Genomic DNA, 7338 nt, shown 5'->3' with positions numbered 1-7338 from the left:
TTTCACAAGCCTCTCACTTCAGCACTTCTCGTACTTATAGTACGCACCGTACGTAGTACGCGTAGTGTGCGTACTTCAAGCGTGCAGACCCTGAATTGGGACACAGCCAGCCTGTTTGTTTTGATTCGTGGTCCAAGATGGCACCGCGCTCCCACAATGCATTGCGGCGTGACGTCAACTCCAAAGCCCTATAGAATATGTTTACTTATTTAACCACTAGATGGCGAGCCATCTCTTCTTTTGCCTTTCTCATGCCTGCATTGAGTGACCAGCAGTTATTAGCACCGTGGGTGTTGAGATGTCACCACATCAACCCATCTTTCAATGGATGTGTCCTGTAGAAAGGCTGTTTAGGTTCAGCGGTGACTACAGATCATCTCTAAGCACTCGGGGTTTGTTGGACCGTAAGTTCGGAGCTGATCTTAAGAGGTCAGCCAGTTTCCTTTCATTTGGGCCATGTGCCTGAAAACAGGAAGCTACTGAGCAGAGGAAAGCTTCCGCCCCGGCCGCCTGCATCCTCCCAGCTTTTATGAGCCAGCTGTTCTGGACATTAGGGCCAGTCTGCTGGCTCCTGCTGCTTATTCACTGTGAACAGTCCATTAATCTGAACACAGTGCAGCATTAACATCTATTCATCACGGAGCTCTTTTTATTTCCTGATATTCTTTGTAAATGTTTTTTGGGGGGCACCAATGATGTTTCTGTTTTGTGCCCCCAAAAGAAGTTAATTTGAAAGACGAGGGAACCAAAGACTGTTTATTTTATTTCGTTTAAGAAAAATCATTTTGAACATTTTGACATCATTTGTAGAATGTGAACAGTTGGAGTTAGAGTCAAAGTTTATGCAAACGGACACACTGCATGTCAGCACAAAGCCTTTGGGCACCATTGGTTGTTAAAATGACTCTTGAGCTTCAGTGAGAACAGCTGATTTTTCATCTGTTCAACATATAATACAACATAACATATAATAAGATATGTAGCTACCTGCTAATGCTCACTTGGCTTTTTTTTGCCTGTCCTGTTTAATAATATTATTATTAATAATAATAACAATGCAGTTTATTTGAAAGCGCCTTTCAGAACACTCAAGGACACTGTACACAGTGGAATAATAAAAGCAACATAAAAGGAAGCATTTTACACAATCATAAAAGCATAAGACATGAAACAAATTTAAAATAGCAGAGTGGAGAGGTTATGTGGGATAAGCTATTTTGAACAAGTGAGTTTTGAGTTGGGACTTAAAGAGAGAGAAGGAAGAGATATTTCTCTTCCATGGAGAGTTTGGATCTTTAGCCATCAGAATTGTTGTCTGAAGGCTAAGAACGATGCCTAGCAGATTACTTTAACAAGTGGATAATCATGGCCTTGCCATATTAGTCCAGTTGATTGACCTTTATTATAATTATGTATTTATTTCATTTTATTTTCAGTTGTTACAGACGGGACAGACATGATGTGGGACAGGACAGGGAGACAGAAAGAATGAATGAAAGAGGGAGAGAAAGAAAAACAGAGGGGAAAAGAGATGGTGAGAAGGGGGGGAGAAAAAAAAACACCTGGATCACCTGTCGAGAGAAGAAAGAAAACAGAAATTAAAACAAACAAAAAAGAGCAACATAATAAATACAACACCATCACAATAAACTAGCTAACAGTAAATAACAGTATTTACTAAATATTAAATGTTATTGTGCAGCACGCAAGATCGACAGCGCACAATGTGCTTTGAGGTAGCAGCCAAGAAAGGTGAAGTTTGTGTCTGTGAGCACCCGTGTGCACACCTGTGTGGATCGGCACACTTTTATTCAAAAGGTTTCTCCATGTAACGATGTGCTAGCGAGTGTGGGGAGCCATAGCTCCGTCCCCCAGGGCATGAAGCAGGTATGGACTTGACATCATTTTTAGGTACACTTTATTAGGTGCAGTTGTTTAGCTACTCATGAAAAACAAATCTAATTAGTAAATCACATCGTTTAGACATGGTCTAAGCAACCAGTTGAAGTTCAAAACTGAGCACATGGGGATGAAAGGTGATTTAAATGACTCAGATGGGCCGCATCAGAACTCTTGGTGTTACTGTAACTGTGCTAAGAAGGATTAAGATCATTCTGAAAGGGTCCAACCTGATACTAGCAGGGTGTAACTAATTAAGGCTCACTGTCAGTCTGGACAGCGCTCAGCCACAAAGCACTTCAGTGTTTGTTGACACCAAAGTTGTTATAGTTTTGTATTTTTTAATTATTCATTATTTTGATTTCATTTTTGTTTGGTTTGGTTTGGTTTTTATTTTTCTTTAAATTCAGTTTAGTTTCAATCTCCAGAGTGACTTTGTTATTTTCAGTTAAGAAATGATTATTGGAAATGTCTTTATTAATTATTATTGTATGAAGGACATATATAGAAGGCAAGATTGAGAAAAATCAGTGCATGCTTTTGTAATAAAACACAGAACCCTTTAAAAGCCGGTGATTCAGTCTCAAATACATCCATCGTAGCCTCACAAGGCAAGTTCTGATAGATTTTTACCATTTTCAGCTCTTTTTTTTCCACAGGTCTAGTTTTTATTTTTTATTGATTAATCAAATTAAAATGCTTTTTCACATTTAGTTTTAGTCGATTGTAAGCCTGTCACTTTGTTTCAGCCTCATGGTGGCACTGTGGAAAGCTAGGTAATCCACAAAGGCATTAACTCTTTACTCACTAATTTTTATTCGCTGATAATTGTGTGAGACTTTGACATATCGCAAAAGTCTGCAAAGATTCTACAAGGTGACCGTTACAGGGATGTTCAGTACTATTTACAGCCACTTCAGTCCACTGACTCTGTGAATGCTGGGTTGGGCATACTTCCCTCAGAAGTGCTGATGTTTTTCCTTTTGTGTGAGGATGACTTGCATAGATGTCAGCAGTGATACTGATTGCAGAGGTCTGGACAGAAATATGTCAGTCAGAGGTGAAATATCATCCTGAGCTAATGAAGATGCTGTGTACTCTCACAGGAAATTCATGGATCCCATGTGAGAAAAGAGCAGTTATGTAATGTAGTAATAAGAAGCCAAGCCTGCTTCACTTCCACAACCGTAGAGTCCAGAGGCTCCTCCAGAATCTAATTTGAAAAGTAGAAGCAAATGTTTACGCTGTAAACAAGCTTTCCAGCTCTGCAGCCTCGTCACAGTTATTCCTGGCCTGCAGACAGGGATGGACTGGGACAAAACATCGGCCGGGCATTTTGAATAGAGACGGCCCACCAGGTATTATAGGAAAGGCCATAAACTCTTTGAATGAAAACAAACACTGTTGTGACAGTGATGCACTCTGTCTTGTTGGTATATTATATAATCCAAGGGCGTAGATTTGGCATGGACAGAAGGGACATGTCCCCATCAATAATTTGATCTCTTCCAGTAAAGAAAAACAACCCAATAGAAAGAAAAAAACGATCTGTCAGCGTCTCATTCACCCAGCGGAGCAGAAAGAGTTAAATCACGTCCTCTACTGGAGTCCTAGTCATGTGACAAATATGATTGGCTGAGCCTTTCAGGGAGCTCTGTTTAGTTTTAACAGCGGCAAGCCTGCGCTGCGAGGAGGAGAGGAGGACGGCAGCAAAGAGGAAGAAGCTGAATATAAGAAAGTGTTTTTCAATGAAACCTGCAAGCCAAGTTCACTCATATAATGTTTCATAATAACTTTACAGGCTATGCTAGGCTTTGGCCCACATCAGTCTAAAACTGTATGTAACCATGAATAACCTGATTTGGAAACTACCTGCACAGCAGGCAGCACTGTTAGTTCTCTCAGTCTCAGAGCAGCGTTTCTAATTTTGATTGAAGCTGTCAGAGAAAACTGCAGCCTCGAGCAGCCCGGATATTAGTTTACAGAGGCTGTTAGAATTATATGTCTAACGTTAACATGTTGGTGACACAATAATTTCATCCTAATGGCACTGACGTATTCATAGGGTTAATCTTTGAGACAAAATATCATGAGGTCGTCATGATTTTGCAAATTTCCCACCTTGGAGTGCAGTTTGCACAAATTGTTTTAAAAATGCACTCAGCCTGCAAACATCACTGACGAGTCAAGATCTGCACAAAGTGACAGAAACACTGAAGCAGCTGCACATTTTATTCTTATTGTCATGTTTGTCCTGTTTGTCAGGTGACAGAAGAACCAACACAAAGCTCAGGGAGTGATGGTGACACAAGGTCACAGGTGAAACTGGAGGATGACCTGGTGGTTTGTGACTGTATTTGAAGCTCATGTGTGACTGCATGTATGTGGAGTGTCTCACTGTTATTCATCAGGTGACAGAGGCAGCTCTGCCATGTTGTAGCTCAGAGGTGAAGAGGCGAGCTCACAGGTGACTGATGGTTTGATGCTATAGATTAACTAGTATTTATTATCATGACAATTGTCAGGCTGCTTTTAGTCATCCCAGTATCCTCAGTTGAGGCTGAAAGAAGCTTCAGTGCTCTCAGAAGACTAAAAACATGGCTAAGGTCAACAATGACTCAAATGAGATTAAACAATGCTGCTGTGTGTCCACCAGGAGAGGCTGGACAGTATAGATGTAAAACCAATATGCCAGCAGTTTATCTCAGTTGGCTGCTTCACATAGTGGACATTGAGTTGTTGTGTGAGACACCAGTAGTATTAATGTCTGTTGCTGTAACAGTAGCTCATGCTTAGAATAGAAAATCCCAGCTCACTGATCTGATCGGGGCGATAGTGTGGCTAAAATGTTGCATAATGTTGCTGAGAGATCTTTTACTTTGTGGTAATCTTAGATGGACATAAACCACCAGGTCATTCAGTGTTCCCTTAGTGCTAATGTATCAGAGATGTTGGTGTAACTGAAGTAATGTTGTTAAGTCCTTGAACTCATATTCGTTTATTGTCATGACTGTATTTCAGGGCTGGACTGGCCATCGGGCATACCGGGCATTTGCCCGGTGGGCCGCTCGTGATTTTTCGTTTTTATGGGCCAATGGGGTTTTCTTCCTTTTCTTTTTTTAACGGTATAAATGAACAGGTGGTGGATTGGCCAGTTGGTCATGATCAACTCTGGGCTGGACCAATTACAGCCGAGGAGGTCAAACTTTAAAGTTAAGGTGAAAAGGAACGCGATTTGTCCCGCACTACTTCAGCTAGAAAGTTGCTAATTCAATCATGAAACTGATCAATGATCAGCTGATCGGCTTTTCTCTCTGCGCCAGAAAGAGGAAACCAGCGGAGGTCGCATTAAACAACAGCAGCACGTTTAAGCTTGATCAGCTGTTGTTAGAATTTATTTAATATTAATTTCTAGTATCAGCTGATGTTTGCTGGAGCCACAGCTGTAAAGCTGCTGGTCATGATGTCGGTTTGGATATGTGGTGAGAGGGAAACATGAAGATGAAACCAGGAGATGTCCTTATGTAACCGGTGTGATTCTGCGTTGTGTCTCTCCCACAGGGGAATTGTAGAAAAGGGGAGAGGCAAAAGGGGTACACTGTATTTATAGGATTGCACCAAAGAAGAAGAAGAAAAGAATGAGGAGGGGCTCTAACTGATAATGAACATAACTACAGGCTTGGAGGTCCTAAAAGTCAGGTATAAAAGGAACAGTTTGGGGGTTTAGAACACATTTTGTGTAATTATAACAATGTTATTTATGACTCTGTTACATTCACCCCCCAAGAATTACACAAAATCCTAAAGGGTACACCAAAAAAAAAAAGTATAAACCCACAATAACAGATACAGTGGCCTCAAACAAATTCACATCGCATATACAATGAATTAGATCAGCAACATAGCTTCCTCCAAGGAGGATAAGAGACCTGAGACCCGCTCGGCGCCTAGCAAGATCCCAGGACACACTATAGACAAAATGAGGTGCCATTTACACCACACAAAACAGGCCATAATATCTATGGGCATCACACATCAGATAATTATTTTAAAAGTGAGACATTTTAAATGAGAATAAGAAAGAAAAGTATTTCTTTGTGCCCCCCTCTCCCTGTTAATGCCCTACCTGCCCCCCTGGCAAAACTTTGCTAGACCCGCCCCTGCACAGTTACCAGCTGTCAGCTACCTAAAAAAGGATCCTGGTGTTATTTGTCTCTCAGAAACAGTTCATAACTTCCCTTCAACTCATTCATGTCACCTAAAAGGTAAACCTGTTTCTCCATCACCTGTTCAGCTCTGATGATTCAGTAAGGACATCTCCTGGTTTCATCTTCATGTTTCCCTCTCACCACATATCCAAACCATACATGACCAGCAGCTTTACAGCTGTGGCTCCAGCAAACATCAGCTGATACTAGAAATTAATATTAAATAAATTCTAACAACAGCTGATCAAGCTTAAACGTGCTGCTGTTGTTTAGCGCGACATCCGCTGGTTTCCTCTTTCTGGCACAAAGTGGCGATAAACAAACAAGAGAGACGATCAGCTGATCATTGATCAGTTTCATGATTGAAGTAGAAACAGGAGAGAGAGGGGAGAGAATGAGAGAAGAAGAGGCCGCTGTGCAGCGTAGCGACAGAATAACTCCAGCTTTGTGTCTTTTTCATTGTAGCTGAAGTCCAGGTCAAACTGTTCCTTTTCACCTCAACACGAAACGCGTAATATTTTCTCTGAATACCAGACGATTACGTTTTTTACGGGATGGTTGGCAGCTACTAACTAACCTTATGATTAAAATAAAGTTCACTATCAGTAACATCATACCACTCACCCAGCTGTATAGAATCTCCGTCATGCTAGCTAGTACGCAGTACGAGTTATTGTAACTGACTGTAAAACGTCAGCACAACGAAAATAAACTCCACCTAAACTTGGTTTATATCTGACCCAGATAGACTGCAGCTCATAACTTCTTACCTGAAGTTCAGTTCACCTGACACTCGGACCGGCGGCCGCCTCGGGTCTCTCCTTCTCCTGCCTCACCTTTCCCTCATCCACCTGCTGGAAGCTCCGCCATAGCCACCACCAAACAACTGAGTTATTTTTACACATCCACCACCTTTCATTGTTTATACCTGTTAAGAAATAGAGAGATATTTTTAATGTGTATCTGCTCATTAGATTGTTTTATGTACTTTAATCATTTAAAAAAAACAAACCCATCGTCCCATAAAAATGAAAAATCACCATCGGCCAGCTATGCCTGCAGATTACACTTAGAAGATTCTGCCTAGAAGGGGGGATGTAATAAACCCCTCTACACAGCCTTAGCTAATATTTGACCTGCATTTAAACAAATAGAATTACAGGGATGCTCACACAAGCCTGAGGAGCGAGCCTCAGAGGGATGTGGGCTCACTGCAGGGACTGAGCTGTGG

This window comes from Haplochromis burtoni, unplaced genomic scaffold, assembly GCF_018398535.1.
Source record: "Haplochromis burtoni strain Fernald_Lab_line unplaced genomic scaffold, NCSU_Asbu1 Contig_618, whole genome shotgun sequence".
Taxonomy (NCBI): Eukaryota; Metazoa; Chordata; class Actinopteri; order Cichliformes; family Cichlidae; genus Haplochromis; species Haplochromis burtoni.
Note: the sequence above shows the minus strand (reverse complement) of the source record.